The sequence below is a fragment of the Stenella coeruleoalba genome, assembly GCF_951394435.1.
Source record: "Stenella coeruleoalba genome assembly, contig: scaffold_80, whole genome shotgun sequence".
Lineage (NCBI taxonomy): Eukaryota > Metazoa > Chordata > Mammalia > Artiodactyla > Delphinidae > Stenella > Stenella coeruleoalba.
In genome coordinates this window covers 879,427-897,557 of record NW_027646004.1, presented here as the reverse complement: position 1 = coordinate 897,557, position 18,131 = coordinate 879,427, and the positions used below count along the sequence as shown (strand labels likewise).

The following is an 18,131-nucleotide window of genomic DNA, read 5'->3' as shown; positions in this document are numbered from 1 at the left end:
TCGTTTTTGGTTCAAGGTAGATTTTATTCCTCTTTTTTGTATTTACAGATATAAGCATGGAAATAATTTATTCATATAAATACATGTATGTGCAGGGAATAATTGTTTTTTCTGTTTTATTTTTTAAATTTTACTTCTTTTTAATTTTGAATTTTATTTTATATTTTTATACAGCAGGTTCTTATTGGTTATCTATTTTATACATATAAATGTATACATGCCAATCCCAGTCTCTCAACTCCTCCCACCACCACCCCCCCAACAGCTTTCCCCCCTTGTTGTCCATACGTTTGTTGTCTACATCTGTTGCTCTATTTATGCCTTGCAAAATGGTTAATCTGTACAGTTTTTCTAGGTTCCACATATATGCATGAATATACAAGATTTGTTTTTCTCTTTCTGACTTACTTCACTCTGTATGACAGTCTCTAGATCCATCGACGTCTCTACAAATGACCCAATTTCATTCCTTTTCATGGCTTAGTAATATTCCATTTTATATATGTACCACAGCTTTATGCATTCGTCTGTCTGTGGGCATTTAGGTTGCTTCCATTACCTCGATATTGTAAATAGTGATGCAATGAACATTGCGGTGAATGACTCTTTTTGATTTATGGTTTTGTCTGGGTATATGTCCAGTACTGGGATTGCTGTATCATATGGTAATTCTATTGTTAGTTTCTTAAGAAATTCCATATTGTTCTCCATAATGACTGTATCAATTTATATTCCCAACAATAGTGGAAGAGGGTTCCTTTTCTCCACACCCTTTCCAGCATTTTTTGTTTGTAGATTTTCAATGATGCCTATTCTACCAGGTGTGAGGTGATACCTCATTGTTGAATCCATTTCGTTGAGCAAGGGGTAGCTCTTGTCTATTACATATTTGGCTTATGGAACGGAATCTGTGCTAATTTCAAACTCTGCTTTTATGCAGCACCCCAACTCACCTTCCCCCTTAAGCAGGCATAAGTTGGTTTTCTAAACTTGAGACCCTGTTCTGTTTTGTAATTCACTTCATGTGTAGCCAAGTTCACATTCCGTGTATTAGTGATACCTTATGATGTTTCTTTTTCTGTGTGACTTATTTCACTTAGAATCATCGTGCCTCAATCCACTCATTACGCTGGTACGGGCCTGGTGACATAGATTTCATTGCTGAGTGGTATTCTGTTGTACAGAAGTACCGCAACTTCTTTATCCATTATTTGCTCTCTGGGATATTTAACTTGTGCCGTAGAAGAGATTCCTGTAAAAAGAGCCGTCCCAAATTTTGGGGTTGCTGTGTCTTTTTGATATTAATTTCCCTAAGCTATAGGACCATAAGTGGAAGTGCCCTAGGCTCTGTTGCTTTGTTTTTTAGATGTTTCAGGAAACACCATACACTTCTCCCAAGTGTCTGTTGGCAATTTACATCCCGCCCATCAGCATAACAAGGCTCCCAGTTCTCCATGGCCTGTCCTGCCTTTCTGGATTTTACACTTTATTCTGATGGCCCTTTTGACCGGGGGGAAGTGAGACTTCATTGTAGTGCAGATTTCCTTTGCAAGCTTGCTTGGTTGGCCAAAAAGGGCGTATGCGTTTTTTCCTGAATATATTCAGGAAAAAACGTATATGCCCTTTTGGCAAAGTGCATCATTGTGGACGTTCTGCCTCTTTTCCTACGCTTTCAATGCAATTCCAGTCTACCTCCTGAAATCGGTATCCTGCAATTCTGCCCTGCTTTCAAGTCCTCTTGGCAGCCTTACTTCAGTATATTTTTGGACGATAGCTGTCATTTATAACTCTGCAGGTTTGTGAATTACAGAGCCCCTGAGCTCCTTTCTTCAACTCACTTTCTTGTGAGCTGGCCGCAACACCGCAGGATGGCTTCAGGCCCTAATCTGTTTCCGCCACGGCACGCTGAGCCTTTGGTTAATTCCTCTTCCTAGTGGGAAATGAGAGTTAAATTTGCCCGTCCAGACACCTCCAGCTAGTCTCTCATTGGTTCTCCCTATTCCTGTTCATCTTCCGCAGAAATTGCAAACTGGGCCAAACAGGAGGTTAAAGGCACTGACTGTCCAAGTCGAGAGAGTGTTAGTTAAGCGTCTGGAATGTTGCACCCGAGTACCAGGGGAGGAAAACTGAGACATATTTGAACACGTCTCCCGATCACACGTTTGATCATACTCTGGGTTCCACATGCATGTTTTAGCTGAAGGAAGAATACCTTAAACCTGGAGAGTTGAGACCCGTGGAATGGGTACCATGCAATATGACTTCAAAGGGTCTTCATTTGCTCACCGAACCTCTCCAATCATATCACTGCTGCGTTTATGCCCCTGTACACATGCTTGATTCTCTTTCGGAGACATAGCAATCCATAGGTTTTAAGATACTTACTAGTCAGGTACATTCTTAGGCGTTTAATATGCGGTGTTGAGTCCATTTCGTTGAGCAAGGAGTAGCTCTTGTCTATTCCATATTTGACTTAAGGAACTTTATCTGTGCTCATTTCAATCTCTGGTTTTATGCAGCACCCCAACTCACCTTTCCCCTTAAGCAAGCATAAGTTGGTTTTCTAAATTTGAGACCCTGTTCTGTTCTGTAATTCAGTTCCTGTCTAGCCAAGTTTACATTCCGTGTATTACTGATATCTTATGATGTTCCTTTTTCTGTGTGACTTATTTCAGTTAGAATCATCATAGCTGAATCCACTCATTGTGCTGCTAAGGGCCTGATGACACAGATTTCATTGCTGAGTGATATTGCTTTGTAAGTAAATACCACAACTTTTTTATCCATTTTTCACTTTCTGCGATGTTGAACTTGTACTGTAAACGAGGTTCTTGTAAACAGAGCCGTTCCAAACTTTGGGGTGGCTGTGTCTTTTTGATTTTAAATTCCCTAAGCTATAGGACCATAAGTGGAAGTGCCCTAGGCTCTGTTGCTTTGTTTTTTAGATGTTTCAGGAAACACCATACACTTCTCCCGAGAGGCTGTTGGCAATTTACATCCCGCCCTTCAGCATAACAAGGCTCCCAGTTGTCCATGGCCTGTCCTGCCTTTCTGGATTTTACACTTTTTTCAAATGGCCCTTTTGACCGGGGGGAAGTGAGACTTCATTGTAGTGCAGATTTCCTTTGCAAGCTTGCTTGGTTGGCCAAAAAGGGCGTATGCGTTTTTTCCTGAATATATTCAGGAAAAAACGCATACGCCCTTTTTGGCCAAGTGCATCATTGTGGACGTTCTGCCTCTTTTCCTATGCTTTCAATGCAATTCCAGTCTACCTCCTGAAATCGGTTTCCTGCAATTCTGCCCCGCTTTCAAGTCCTCTTGGCAGCCTTACTTCAGTCTATTTTTGGACGATAGCTGTCATTTATAGCTCTGCAGTTTTGTGAATTACAGTGCCCCTGAGCTCCTTTCTTCAACTCGCTTTCTTGTGAGCTGGCCGCAACACCGCAGGATGGCTTCAGGCCCTAATCTGGTTGCGGCACGGCACGCTGAGCCTTTGGTTATTTCCTCTTCCTGTTGGGAAATGAGAGTTAAATTTGCCCGTCCAGACACCTCCAGCTAGTCTCTCATTGGTTCTCACTATTCCTGTTCATCTTCCAAGAAATTGCAAACTGGGCCAAACAGGAGGTTAAAGGCGCTGACTCTCCAAGTGGGGAGAGTGTTAGTAAAGCGTCTGGAATGTTGCACCCGAGTACCACGGGAGGAAAACTGAGACATATTTGAACACGTCTCCCGTTCACATGGTTGATCATACTTGGGTTCCACATGCATGTTTTAGCTGAATGAAGAATACCTTAAACCTGGGTATTTGAAACCCGTGGAATGGGTACCATGCAATATGACTTCAAAGGGTCTTCATTTGCTCACCGAACCTCTCCAATCCTATCACTGCTGCGTTTATGCCCCTGTACACATGCTTGATTCTCTTTCGGAGAGATAGCAATCCATAGGTTTTAAGATACTTACTAGTCAGGTACATTCTTAGGCGTTTAATATGCGGTGTTGAGTCCATTTCGTTGAGCAAGGAGTAGCTCTTGTCTATTCCATATTTGGCTTAAGGAACTTTATCTGTGCTCATTTCAATCTCTGGTTTTATGCAGCACCCCAACTCACCTTTCCCCTTAAGCAAGCATAAGTTGGTTTTCTAAATTTGAGACCCTGTTCTGTTCTGTAATTCAGATCCTGTGTAGCCAAGTTTACATTCCGTGTATTACTGATATCTTATGATGTTTCTTTTTCTGTGTGACTTATTTCAGTTAGAATCATCATACCTGAATCCACTCATTGTGCTGCTAAGGGCCTGATGACACAGATTTCATTGCTGAGTGATATTGCTTTGTAAGTAAATACCACAACTTTTTTATCCATTTTTCACTTTCTGCGATGTTGAACTTGTACTGTAAACGAGGTTCTTGTAAACAGAGCCATTCGAAACTTTTGGGTGGCTGTGTCTTTTTGATTTTAAATTCCCTAAGCTATAGGACCATAAGTGGAAGTGCCCTAGGCTCTGTTGCTTTGTTTTTTAGATGTTTCAGGAAACACCATACACTTCTCCCGAGTGTTTGTTGGCAATTTACATCCCGCCCATCAGCATAACAAGGCTCCCAGTTCTCCATGGCCTGTCCTGCTTTTTTGGATTTTACACTTTTTTCAGATGGCCCTTTTGACCGGGGGGAAGTGAGACTTCATTGTAGTGCAGATTTCCTTTGCAAGCTTGCTTGGTTGGCCAAAAAGGGCGTATGCATTTTTTCCTGAATATATTCAGGAAAAAACGCATACGCCCTTTTTGGCCAAGTGCATCATTGTGGACGTTCTGCCTCTTTTCCTATGCTTTCAATGCAATTCCAGTCTACCTCCTGAAATCGGTTTCCTGCAATTCTGCCCCACTTTCAAGTCCTCTTGGCAGCCTTACTTCAGTCTATTTTTGGACGATAGCTGTCATTTATAACTCTGCAGGTTTGTGAATTACAGTGCCCCTGAGCTCCTTTCTTCAACTCGCTTTCTTGTGACCTGTCCGCAACACCGCAGGATGGCTTCAGGCCCTAATGTGGTTCCGGCATGGCACACTGAGCCTTTGGTTAATTCCTCTTCCTGGTGGGAAATGAGAGTTAAATTTGCCCGTCCAGACACCTCCAGCTAGTCTCTCATTGGTTCTCGCTATTCCTGTTCATCTTCCGCAGAAATTGCAAACTGGGCCAAACAGGAGGTTAAAGGGACTGACTCTCCAAGTCAGGAGAGTGTTAGTAAAGCGTCTGGAATGTTGCACCCGAGTACCAGGGTACGAAAACTGAGACATATTTGAACACGTCTCCCGATCACATGGTTGATCATACTCTAGGTTCCACATGCATGTTTTAGCTGAAGGAAGAATACCTAAAACCTGGGTAGTTGAAACCCGTGGAATGGGTACCATGCAATATGACTTCAAAGGGTCTTCATTTGCTCACCAAACCTCTCCAATCCTATCACTGCTGCGTTTATGCCCCTGTACACATGCTTGATTCTCTTTCGGAGACATAGCAATCCATAGGTTTTAAGATACTTACTAGTCAGGTACATTCTTAGGCGTTTAATATGCGGTGTTGAGTCCATTTCGTTGAGCAAGGAGTAGCTCTTGTCTATTCCATATTTGGCTTAAGGAATTTTATCTGTGCTCATTTCAATCTGGTTTTATGCAGCACCCCAACTCACCTTTACCCTTAAGCAAGCATAAGTTGGTTTTCTAAATTTGAGACCCTGTTCTGTTCTGTAATTCAGTTCCTGTGTAGCCAAGTTTACATTCCGTGTATTACTGATATCTTTTTTTTTTTTTTGCCGTAACTACCTTTATTGGTATCGCTTGTGTATCAGTTCATCAAAACCTTTGTTTCATATTTCTCGCCTTAATCCCCTGAAAGTTCCAGATGGGCAAAAATACTTTTAAATACACAGCTGGCTTCTGTCTTATGTGCTTAATATTATACATTTGTTGCTTGTTTTGCACATGTCTATGGCTGCACTACTTGCAAGACGAAAGTCACATATAAAAATACAGACTAATCGAAACACAAAAGTCAGCTATTGTCTAGAATGTGGTTTACAATACAGAGCTTGCAGACAACACAGACTATATATATAAGTCATCTGTCTGAAAACAGAAAGTAGTGTCTCATACTGACTCCAGAGAAAGGTGCTGACACACAGGGAAACTCACTGATGATTCTCCTTTATGTTTATTAGATAGATCAATACCAAATTATTTCACATATATTATATTCAATATCTATATATATATATCTTGTAACCAAATTCTGGTTTAAAAGTCACAAACCAACATGTAAATACAAAATGTTAGGAAAGGTTTAACATACATAGGGGAAAACATGTCTTATGCCTCGCAAAGACTTTCTACAATCTAGCATAAAGGCAAATGTGGTTGAAAAAAAAGGAAATCCATATACAATTACAGAAAAACATTTAGTCAAGCCACTTAATATAAAATATTTCAGATATCATGTCCAAAAACGTCCACGTGTTGCAGAGGTCTCTACAAATCAATTAGAATGACGTCAACAAGATCTGCAAACCGAAGTCTTAGCAAGTAAACGTGACTCATGCTTTTCTCTCTGAGACAATGAGGCTTGACGTTCAGTTAAAGGCAGGTAAACACGACTATGAAGAAACCCTTCTTTACAACAGCTTAACGGTACCCATTTAGGGCAATACACCCGCTTTCCCAGCTATGTGTGCACGCAGTGTTCTGTGATAAAATGACTCAGTTACTTTAAAAAAGCATAAATGGCAAAACAAAATAACCAGAACTCCGCGAAGCTGGTAAAACCACAAAGACACTGAAATCCAGCAACTCCTGAGAGGCTGAGAGATCAAATGAATCATAAAATCTGGATGACTCTGATTTGGGGTTTAACTTTGGTTAAAACTGAAAAGTCTGAAAAGAACCAATGTTTTGGAAGAAGCAGTGTCACTTGTAAACATCCTGCCACCTAACTAAAAGGACGGCCTCTTCTTCTAGACCCACGACTTAATAAGACAGGAAGCTCTCAACACACAGCGCTGGAGAAGATGGATTCCACAAGTCAAACTTGAGTGAAACTGTTCTAATGCAATGTACCAAACACGCGTTTGTTCTTAGGAAAAATTACAAAACTAACAAATATTTTTCTCCAGAATTATAAAAGATAAAATCTATGAATCAGTACTGTTATGTGATTACAGAACAATAGCCAACTGAAAAAAAAAACAAAACACCAACCCACAGGCCGTCTACACCGTCCCCAATCCATTTCCTGCAGCCAGTACTTCCCACCTGCTCTGAGGACTGAGCCTTAGACACCGTTGACTGTATTTAAAGTTGAGTCAACAGTACTCTCTGTCTCTGGGGCAAAAGTAATGCAGCTCATTACTTACACACAACACTTGTTTCATTCTTCAGGACTTTCTTTGACGGGATTACTCAATGTTGGTTACTTTAAAGGTAACAAAAGGTGTCAGAAAAAAATGCCTTGGAATTCTTTTGCAATTCCACAAAGACACCTGGCAATCTGATACGTTCATTCCTCTCCCCATCACAATTTTTGTTTTTTAAAATTACAATTGACAACTCACGTAAGATGTAATTAATTTACTTAAAATAAGAGAGGGCTTTTCAATCAAGTATCCACGTTCCAAATAACTAAAACATTTAGTTAAATCTTTTAAATTAATCTTTTAATAAATCTTTAATTACTCGGTGCCAGTAATTAAGAGGTTGATTCCGTAAAATTCAAACTTGCACATAGGCGTGTCCCACTCAGAAAAGATTTCATACACTTAGCAACTTGTGCTTTTTGTCTCACCTTTTATAAGAAACACAGATTAATTTCAACTTCAGTTTTCCTTTCTGATGCAGACACGTGTACCTTGTGTAAGAAACGGTCTCCAGGCCACCTCCACGTGTAGACCTCAGCATTTCCTGAGAGTGTGAAGTCAACCCCTCCTCCAGGAGACTCTCGCCCTTTTGAGACATTCCCCCTTGCACCTTATGTTTGTCAGACTATGTTTACAGAAATCAGATGACTGGATGAAAACTCTACAGGACAGTCAAGGACAGACGAGAAGACGAGATGCAGAGCGGGAGCCCCTTCCTCCTCCAGTGCACCTGCTGCGGGCAGCCCTCCAGGAAGGCTTGGCCTCCTCCCCTGGACCACAGACTTACTTTTCTCTGTAATAAAGCAGGTAGTACTTCAGGGGATCTGGCAGAGGGAGGCTCAGGACCTTCTCACGCAGGAAGTTCACCGGGGGCTCGGGCTTGGTGTCCGGCGGGGTTGTCACCTCTTCTTCTTGCCGCTCGTCTTCCAGGTCTCCGCAGCTGGTGTCATCAGAGGGGTTGGAGAGCCGACTGGCAAACACCTCTTTGTCCAAAAAGACAATCGTTTCCATTCGGCGGCGGCGAACTCTCCTCCATTTAAACCTGGGAGTGTTCTTCAGTCCGTTCCCGTTTTTGTTCACAGCTTCCTGGTGGATGACCTTCTTAATGGTGCCCCGGATGGCAATGCGCGCCAGGTCCTGGAGGCTGCGAACCGCCAGGGGTGTGGACAAGTCGTGATTCTCCTGACTCCGACTGGCAGGGCTGGACGAGTGGAGCAAAAGACACAGCCAGAATCTTTTTGGTTTCCCAGGCGGAAGGACCCGTCCGAGTTATCTTAGTCAACTTCTCTTCCAGCGGCATGACCAGGACGCCCCCGACTTTGAGGAGGCTCTTCATGTACCCCTCGTGCTGCTTCTGCACGCCTGCCCCGCAGTACACCCGGTCATACTGAGAGCAGCCTGGAGAGATCTCCAGGCAATTGCCGGTGACGAAGGAGGGCTCGTAGAAGTCAAACTTGTCGAAGCTGTCACTCGTCCTGATGAAAAAGTCCAGCTTCTGCTTCGTATACTCTGTCACATCTGAATGGAGTTCCACCCCGTGGTTCACACCAAAAGGACCGAGGATGAGCCCCACCATGGAGCTGAGGTAGCCGGTGCCGCTGCCCAGGTTCAGGAAGGAAAGGCCAGGCTGCAGGTCCAGGGCCTCCATCACCTCCGAATAGATGCACGGAGCAGAGAGGTGGATGTTCCCGTGCTTCCACGCCAGGTCCTTGTACGCGTTCTCCTTAAACTCCTCGAGGTAATAGTCGGCGCGGTCAACAGCTCGGAAGGCCTGCTCCACCAGCTCGGAGCGGATGTACTGCGCCGCCTTCAGATGGTCTATCAGCTCGTCGTTGTCTTCACCAGCACTCACCGCGCCTCCCATCTTCGGGACCGCGCTTACAGAAAGCTGCCGCTGGAGAGACCTCGGGAACCCCCGGAACGCTGGAGGGCGGACCCCCGGGGAGGGGGGAGGGGCGACGGGAGACGCCTGGGACGCGGAGGGGTGTTTATGCTTGGGGGTGGGGAACGAGAGGACAGCGGAAGAGGACAGGAAGACGGGGAGAGGAGAATGCGGCCCTGGGGGAGGGTCCGGGAGCCCGGGACCACGGGAAGGGGAAGGGTGGAGAGGAGGGAGAGAGGGGGAGGGGGCCGAGGGGCCGCACCGCCCCCATACCCCGCTGCAGGCCGGGCCGAGGGCGGCGGCGGCGGCGGCGGCGGCTCAGTACCTCCTGGCTCGGCGGGCCCGCGTAATCGGCCGCTGGGCCGCACCTGCAGCTCTTCCGGCGCCCCTCGCCAGTCCGCCTCCCACTACGCAGCCTCGACCTCCGCCCTACTGATATCTTATGATGTTTCTTTTTCTGTGTGACTTATTTCAGTTAGAATCATCATACCTGAATCCACTCATTGTGCTGCTAAGGGCCAGATGACACAGATTTCATTGCTGAGTGATATTGCTTTGTAAGTAAATACCACAACTTTTTTATCCATTTTTCACTTTCTGCGATGTTGAACTTGTACTGTAAACGAGGTTCTTGTAAACAGAGCCGTTCCAAACTTTGGGGTGGCTGTGTCTTTTTGATTTTAAATTCCCTAAGCTATAGGACCATAAGTGGAAGTGCCCTAGGCTCTGTTGCTTTGTTTTTTAGATGTTTCAGGAAACACCATACACTTCTCCCGAGTGGTTTTTGGCAATTTACATCCCGCCCTTCAGCATAACAAGGCTCCCAGTTCTCCATGGCCTGTCCTGCCTTTCTGGATTTTACACTTTTTTCAGATGGCCCTTTTGACCGGGGGGAAGTGAGACTTCATTGTAGTGCAGATTTCCTTTGCAAGCTTGCTTGGTTGGCCAAAAAGGGCGTATGCGTTTTTTCCTGAATATATTCAGGAAAAAACGCATACGCCCTTTTTGGCCAAGTGCATCATTGTGGACGTTCTGCCTCTTTTCCTATGCTTTCAATGCAATTCCAGTCTACCTCCTGAAATCGGTTTCCTGCAATTCTGCCCCGCATTCAAGTCCTCTTGGCAGCCTTACTTCAGTCAATTTTTGGACGATTGCTGTCATTTATAACTCTGCAGGTGTGTGAATTACAGTGCCCCTGAGCTCCTTTCTTCAACTCGCTTTCTTGTGACCTGGCCGCAACACCGCAGGATGGCTTCAGGCCCTAATCTGGTTTCGGCACGGCACACTGAGCCTTTGGTTAATTCCTCTTCCTGGTGGGAAATGAGAGTTCAATTGGCCCGTCCAGACACCTCCACCTAGCCTCTCATTGGTTCTCGCTATTCCTGTTCATCTTCCGCAGAAATTGCAAACTGGGCCAAACAGGAGGTTAAAGGTGCTGACTCTCCAAGTGGGTAGAGTGTTAGTAAAGCGTCTGGAATGTTGCACCCGAGTACCAGGGGAGGAAAACTGAGACATATTTGAACACGTCTCCCGTTCACATGGTTGATCATACTTGGGTTCCACATGCATGTTTTAGCTGAAGGAAGAATACCTTAAACCTGGAGAGTTGAGACCCGTGTAATGGGTACCATGCAATATGACTTCAAAGGGTCTTCATTTGCTCACCGAACCTCTCCAATCCTATCACTGCTGCGTTTATGCCCCTGTACACATGCTTGATTCTCTTTCGGAGACATAGCAATCCATAGGTTTTACGATACTTACTAGTCAGGTACATTCTTAGGGGTTTAATATGCGGTGTTGAGTCCATTGCGTTGAGCAAGGAGTAGCTCTTGTCTATTCCATATTTGACTTAAGGAACTTTATCTGTGCTCATTTCAATCTCTGGTTTTATGCAGCACCCCAACTCACCTTTACCCTTAAGCAAGAATAAGTTGGTTTTCTAAATTTGAGACCCTGTTCTGTTCTGTAATTCAGTTCCTGTGTAGCCAATGTTCCATTCCGTGTATTACTGATATCTTATGATGTTTCTTTTTCTGTGTGACTTATTTCAGTTAGAATCATCATACCTGAATCCACTCATTGTGCTGCTAAGGGCCTGATGACATAGATTTCATTGCTGAGTGATATTGCTTTGTAAGTAAATACCACAACTTCTTTATCCATTTTTCACTTTCTGCGATGTTGAACTTGTACTGTAAACGAGGTTCTTGTAAACAGAGGCGTCCCAAACTTTGGGGTGGCTGTGTCTTTTTGATTTTAATTTCCCTAAGCTATAGGACCATAAGTGGAAGTGTCCTAGGCTCTGTTGCTTTGTTTTTTAGATGTTTCAGGAAACACCATACACTTCTCCCGAGTGTCTGTTGACAATTTACATCCCGCCCATCAGCATAACAAGGCTCCCAGTTCTCCATGGCCTGTCCTGCCTTTCTGGATTTTACACTTTTTTCAGATGGCCCTTTTGACCGGGCGGAAGTGAGACTTCATTGTAGTGCAGATTTCCTTTGCAAGCTTGCTTGGTTGGCCAAAAAGGGCGTATGCGTTTTTTCCTGAATATATTCAGGAAAAAACGCATACGCCCTTTTTGGCCAAGTGCATCATTGTGGACGTTCTGCCTCTTTTCCTATGCTTTCAATGCAATTCCAGTCTACCTCCTGAAATCGGTTTCCTGCAATTCTGCCCCGCTTTCAAGTCCTCTTGGCAGCCTTACTTCAGTCTATTTTTGGACGATAGCTGTCATTTATAACTCTGCAGGTTTGTGAATTACAGTGCCCCTGAGCTCCTTTCTTCAACTCGCTTTCTTTTGAGCTGGCCGCAACACCGCAGGATTGCTTCAGGCCCTAATCTGGTTCCGGCACGGCACGCTGAGCCTTTGGTTATTTCCTCTTCCTGTTGGGAAATGAGAGTTAAATTTGCCCGTCCAGACACCTCCAGCTAGCCTCTCATTGGTTCTCGCTATTCCTGTTCATCTTCCGCAGAAATTGCAAACTGGGCCAAACAGGAGGTTAAAGGGACTGACTCTCCAAGTCGGGAGAGTGTTAGTAAAGCGTCTGGAATGTTGCACCCGAGTACCAGGGGAGGAAAACTGAGACATATTTGAACACGTCTCCCGATCACATGGTTGATCATACTCTAGGTTCCACATGCATGTTTTAGCTGAAGGAAGAATACCTTAAACCTGGGTAGTTGAAACCCGTGGAATGGGTACCATGCAATATGACTTCAAAGGGTCTTCATTTGCTCACCGAACCTCTCCAATCCTATCACTGCTGCGTTTATGCCCCTGTACACATGCTTGATTCTCTTTCGGAGACATAGCAATCCATAGGTTTTAAGATACTTACTAGTCAGGTACATTCTTAGGCGTTTAATATGCGGTGTTGAGTCCATTTCGTTGAGCAAGGAGTAGCTCTTGTCTATTCCATATTTGGCTTAAGGAACTTTATCTGTGCTCATTTCAATCTCTGGTTTTATGCAGCACCCCAACTCACCTTTACCCTTAAGAAAGAATAAGTTGGTTTTCTAAATTTGAGACCCTGTTCTGTTCTGTAATTCAGTTCCTGTGTAGCCAAGTTTACATTCCGTGTATTACTGATATCTTATGATGTTTCTTTTTCTGTGTGACTTATTTCAGTTAGAATCATCATATCTGAATCCACTCATTGTGCTGCTAAGGGCCTGATGACAGAGATTTCATTGCTGAGTGATATTGCTTGGTAAGTGAATACCACAACTTCTTTATCCATTTTTCACTTTCTGCGATGTTGAACTTGTACTGTAAACGAGGTTCTTGTAAACAGAGGCGTCCCAAACTTTGGGGTGGCTGTGTCTTTTTGATTTTAATTTCCCTAAGCTATAGGACCATAAGTGGAAGTGCCCTAGGTTCTGTTGCTTTGTTTTTTAGATGTTTCAGGAAACACCATACACTTCTCCCGAGTGGTTGTTGGCAATTTACATCCCGCCCATCAGCATAACAAGGCTCCCAGTTCTCCATGGCCTGTCCTGCCTTTCTGGATTTTACACTTTTTTCAGATGGCCCTTTTGACCAGGGGGAAGTGAGACTTCATTGTAGTGCAGATTTCCTTTGCAAGCTTGCTTGGTTGGCCAAAAAGGGCGTATGCGTTTTTTCCTGAATATATTCAGGAAAAAACGCATACGCCCTTTTTGGCCAAGTGCATCATTGTGGACGTTCTGCCTCTTTTCCTATGCTTTCAATGCAATTCCAGTCTACCTCCTGAAATCGGTTTCCTGCAATTCTGCCCCGCTTTCAAGTCCTCTTGGCAGCCTTACTTCAGTCTATTTTTGGACGATAGCTGTCATTTATAACTCTGCAGGCTTGTGAATTACAGTGCCCCTGAGCTCCTTTCTTCAAGTCGCTTTCTTGTTAGCTGGCCGCAACACCGCAGGATGGCTTCAGGCCCTAATCTGGTTCCGGCACGGCATGCTGAGCCTTTGGTTAATTCCTCTTCCTGGTGGGAAATGAGAGTTAAATTTGCCCGTCCAGACACCTCCAGCTAGTCTCTCATTGGTTCTCGCTATTCCTTTTCATCTTCCGCAGAAATTGCAAACTGGGCCAAACAGGAGTTTAAAGGCGCTGACTCTCCAAGTGGGGAGAGTGTTAGTAAAGCGTCTGGAATGTTGCACCCGAGTACCAGGGGAGGAAAACTGAGACATATTTGAACACGTCTCCCATTCACACGGTTGATCATACTCTGGGTTCCACATGCATGTTTTAGCTGAAGGAAGAATACCTTAAACCTGGAGAGTTGAAACCCGTGGAATGGGTACCATGCAATATGTCTTCAAAGGGTCTTCATTTGCTCACCGAACCTCTCCAATCCTATCACTGCTGCGTTTATGCCCCTGGACACACGCTTGATTCTCTTTTGGAGACATAGCAATCCATAGGTTTTAAGATACTTACTAGTCAGGTACATTCTTAGGCGTTTAATATGCGGTGTTGAGTCCATTTCGTTGAGCAAGGAGTAGCTCTTGTCTATTCCATATTTGGCTTAAGGAACTTTATCTGTGCTCATTTCAATCTCTGGTTTTATGCAGCACCCCAACTCACCTTTCCCCTTAAGCAAGCATAAGTTGGTTTTCTAAATTTGAGACCCTGTTCTGTTCTGTAATTCAGTTCCTGTGTAGCCAAGTTTACATTCCGTGTATTACTGATATCTTATGGTGTTTCTTTTTCTGTGTGACTTATTTCAGTTAGAATCATCATACCTGAATCCACTCATTGTGCTGCTAAGGGCCTGATGACACAGATTTCATTGCTGAGTGATATTGCTTTGTAAGTAAATACCACAACTTCTTTATCCATTTTTCACTTTCTGCGATGTTGAACTTGTACTGTAAACGAGGTTCTTGTAAACAGAGCCGTTCCAAACTTTGGGGTCGCTGTGTCTTTTTGATTTTAATTTCCCTAAGCTATAGGACCATAAGTGGAAGTGCCCTAGGTTCTGTTGCTTTGTTTTTTCGATGTTACAGGAAACACCATACACTTCTCCCGAGTGGTTGTTGGCAATTTACATCCCGCCCATCAGCATAACAAGGCTCCCAGTTCTCCATGGCCTGTCCTGCCTTTCTGGATTTTACACTTTTTTCAGATGGCCCTTTTGGCCGGGGGGAAGTGAGACTTCATTGTAGTGCAGATTTCCTTTGCAAGCTTGCTTGGTTGGCCAAAAAGGGCGTATGCGTTTTTTCCTGAATATATTCAGGAAAAAACGCATACGCCCTTTTTGGCCAAGTGCATCATTGTGTACGTTCTGCCTCTTTTCCTATGCTTTCAATGCAATTCCAGTCTACCTCCTGAAATCGGTTTCCTGCAATTCTGCCCCGCTTTCAAGTCCTCTTGGCAGCCTTACTTCAGTCTATTTTTGGACGATAGCTGTCATTTATAACTCTGCAGGTTTGTGAATTACAGTGCCCCTGAGCTCCTTTCTTCAACTCGCTTTCTTGTGAGCTGGCCGCAACACCGCAGGATGGCTTCAGGCCCTAATCTGGTTCCGGCACGGCACACTGAGCCTTTGGTTATTTCCTCTTCCTGGTGGGAAATGAGACTTAAATTTGCCCGTCCAGACACCTCCAGCTAGCCTCTCATTGGTTCTCGCTATTCCTGTTCATCTTCCGCAGAAATTGCAAACTGGGCCAAACAGGAGGTTAAAGGGACTGACTCTCCAAGTGGGGAGAGTGTTAGTAAAGCGTCTGGAATGTTGCACCCGAGTACCAGGGGAGGAAAACTGAGACATATTTGAACACGTCTCCCGTTCACATGGTTGATCATACTTGGGTTCCATATGCATGTTTTAGCTGAAGGAAGAATACCTAAAACCTGGGTAGTTGAAACCCGTGGAATGGGTACCATGCAATATGACTTCAAAGGGTCTTCATTTGCTCACCGAACCTCTCCAATCCTATCACTGCTGCGTTTATGCCCCTGTACACATGCTTGATTCTCTTTCGGAGACATAGCAATCCATAGGTTTTAAGATACTTACTAGTCAGGTACATTCTTAGGCGTTTAATATGCGGTGTTGAGTCCATTTCGTTGAGCAAGGAGTAGCTCTTGTCTATTCCATATTTGGCTTAAGGAACTTTATCTGTGCTCATTTCAATCTCTGGTTTTATGCAGCACCCCAACTCACCTTTCCCCTTAAGCAAGCATAAGTTGGTTTTCTAAATTTGAGACCCTGTTCTGTTCTGTAATTCAGTTCCTGTGTAGCCAAGTTTACATTCCGTGTATTACTGATATCTTATGGTGTTTCTTTTTCTGTGTGACTTATTTCAGTTAGAATCATCATACCTGAATCCACTCATTGTGCTGCTAAGGGCCTGATGACACAGATTTCATTGCTGAGTGATATTGCTTTGTAAGTAAATACCACAACTTCTTTATCCATTTTTCACTTTCTGCGATGTTGAACTTGTACTGTAAACGAGGTTATTGTAAACAGAGCCGTTCCAAACTTTGGGGTGGCTGTGTCTTTTTGATTTTGAATTCCCTAAGCTATAGGACCATAAGTGGAAGTGCCCTAGGCTCTGTTGCTTTGTTTTTTAGATGTTTCAGGAAACACCATACACTTCTCCCGAGTGATTGTTGGCAATTTACATCCCGCTCATCAGCATAACAAGGCTCCCAGTTCTCCATGGCCTGTCCTGCCTTTCTGGATTTTACACTTTTTTCAGATGGCCCTTTTGACCGGGGGGAAGTGAGACTTCATTGTAGTGCAGATTTCCTTTGCAAGCTTGCTTGGTTGGCCAAAAAGGGCGTATGCGTTTTTTCCCGAATATATTCAGGAAAAAACGCATACGCCCTTTTTGGCCAAGTGCATCATTGTGGACGTTCTGCCTCTTTTCCTATGCATTCAATGCAATTCCAGTCTACCTCCTGAAATCGGTTTCCTGCAATTCTGCCCCGCTTTGAAGTCCTCTTGGCAGCCTTACTTCAGTCTATTTTTGGACGATAGCTGTCATTTATAACTCTGCAGGTTTGTGAATTACAGTGCCCCTGAGCTCCTTTCTTCAACTCGCTTTCTTGTGACCTGGCCGCAACACCGCAGGATGGCTTCAGGCCCTAATCTGGTTCCGGCACGGCACGCTGAGCCTTTGGTTAATTCCTCTTCCTGGTGGGAAATGAGAGTTAAATTTGCCCGTCCAGACACCTCCACCTAGCCTCTCATTGGTTCTCGCTATTCCTGTTCATCTTAGGCAGAAATTGCAAACTGGGCCAAACAGGAGGTTAAAGACACTGACTCTCCAAGTGGGGAGAGTGTTAGTAAAGCGTCTGGAATGTTGCACCCGAGTACCAGGGTACGAAAACTGAGACATATTTGAACACGTCTCCCGATCACATGGTTGATCATACTCTGGGTTCCACATGCATGTTTTAGCTGAAGGAAGAATACCTAAAACCTGGGTAGTTGAAACCCGTGGAATGGGTACCATGCAATATGACTTCAAAGGGTCTTCATTTGCTCACCGAACCTCTCCAATCCTATCACTGCTGCGTTTATGCCCCTGTACACATGCTTGATTCTCTTTCGGAGACATAGCAATCCATAGGTTTTAAGATACTTACTAGTCAGGTACATTCTTAGGCGTTTAATATGCGGTGTTGAGTCCATTTCGTTGAGCAAGGAGTAGCTCTTGTCTATTCCATATTTGACTTAAGGAACTTTATCTGTGCTCATTTCAATCTCTGGTTTTATGCAGCACCCCAACTCACCTTTACCCTTAAGCAAGCATAAGTTGGTTTTCTAAATTTGAGACCCTGTTCTGTTCTGTAATTCAGTTCCTGTGTAGCCAAGTTTACATTCCGTGTATTACTGATATCTTATGATGTTTCTTTTTCTGTGTGACTTACTTCAGTTAGAATCATCATACCTGAATCCACTCATTGTGCTGCTAAGGGCCTGATGACACAGATTTCATTGCTGAGTGATATTGCTTTGTAAGTAAATACCACAACTTCTTTATCCATTTTTCACTTTCTGCGATGTTGAACTTGTACTGTAAACGAGGTTCTTGTAAACAGAGCCGTTCCAAACTTTGGGGTGGCTGTGTCATTTTGATTTTATTTTCCTTAAGCTATAGGACCATAAGTGGAAGTGCCCTAGGTTCTGTTGCTTTGTTTTTTAGATGTTTCAGGAAACACCATACACTTCTCCCGAGTGTCTGTTGGCAATTTACATCCCGTCCATCAGCATAACAAGGCTCCCAGTTCTCCATGGCCTGTCCTGCCTTTCTGGATTTTACACTTTTTTCAGATGGCCCTTTTGACCGGGGGGAAGTGAGACTTCATTGTAGTGCAGATTTCCTTTGCAAGCTTGCTTGGTTGGCC

The 18,131-nt window shown here is 44.1% G+C and overlaps 1 long non-coding RNA gene across 3 annotated transcripts in view; it reads left to right on the top strand.

Moving 5' to 3' along the window:
- Positions 1-18,131, top strand: part of LOC307181399 — a 1,189,503-nt gene that overhangs the window by 489,859 nt on the left and 681,513 nt on the right. Inside the window, exon 4 of one of the 3 annotated variants that reach the window (XR_013826673.1) lies at positions 12,925-13,005. The exons of 1 other annotated variant lie outside the window; for it this stretch is intronic. This is a non-coding gene — a long non-coding RNA (uncharacterized lncRNA). Of the gene's footprint in view, positions 1-9,765; positions 9,847-12,924; positions 13,006-18,131 lie in introns of those variants that run through there. One more of the 3 variants, XR_013826674.1, reaches the window with a different exon arrangement.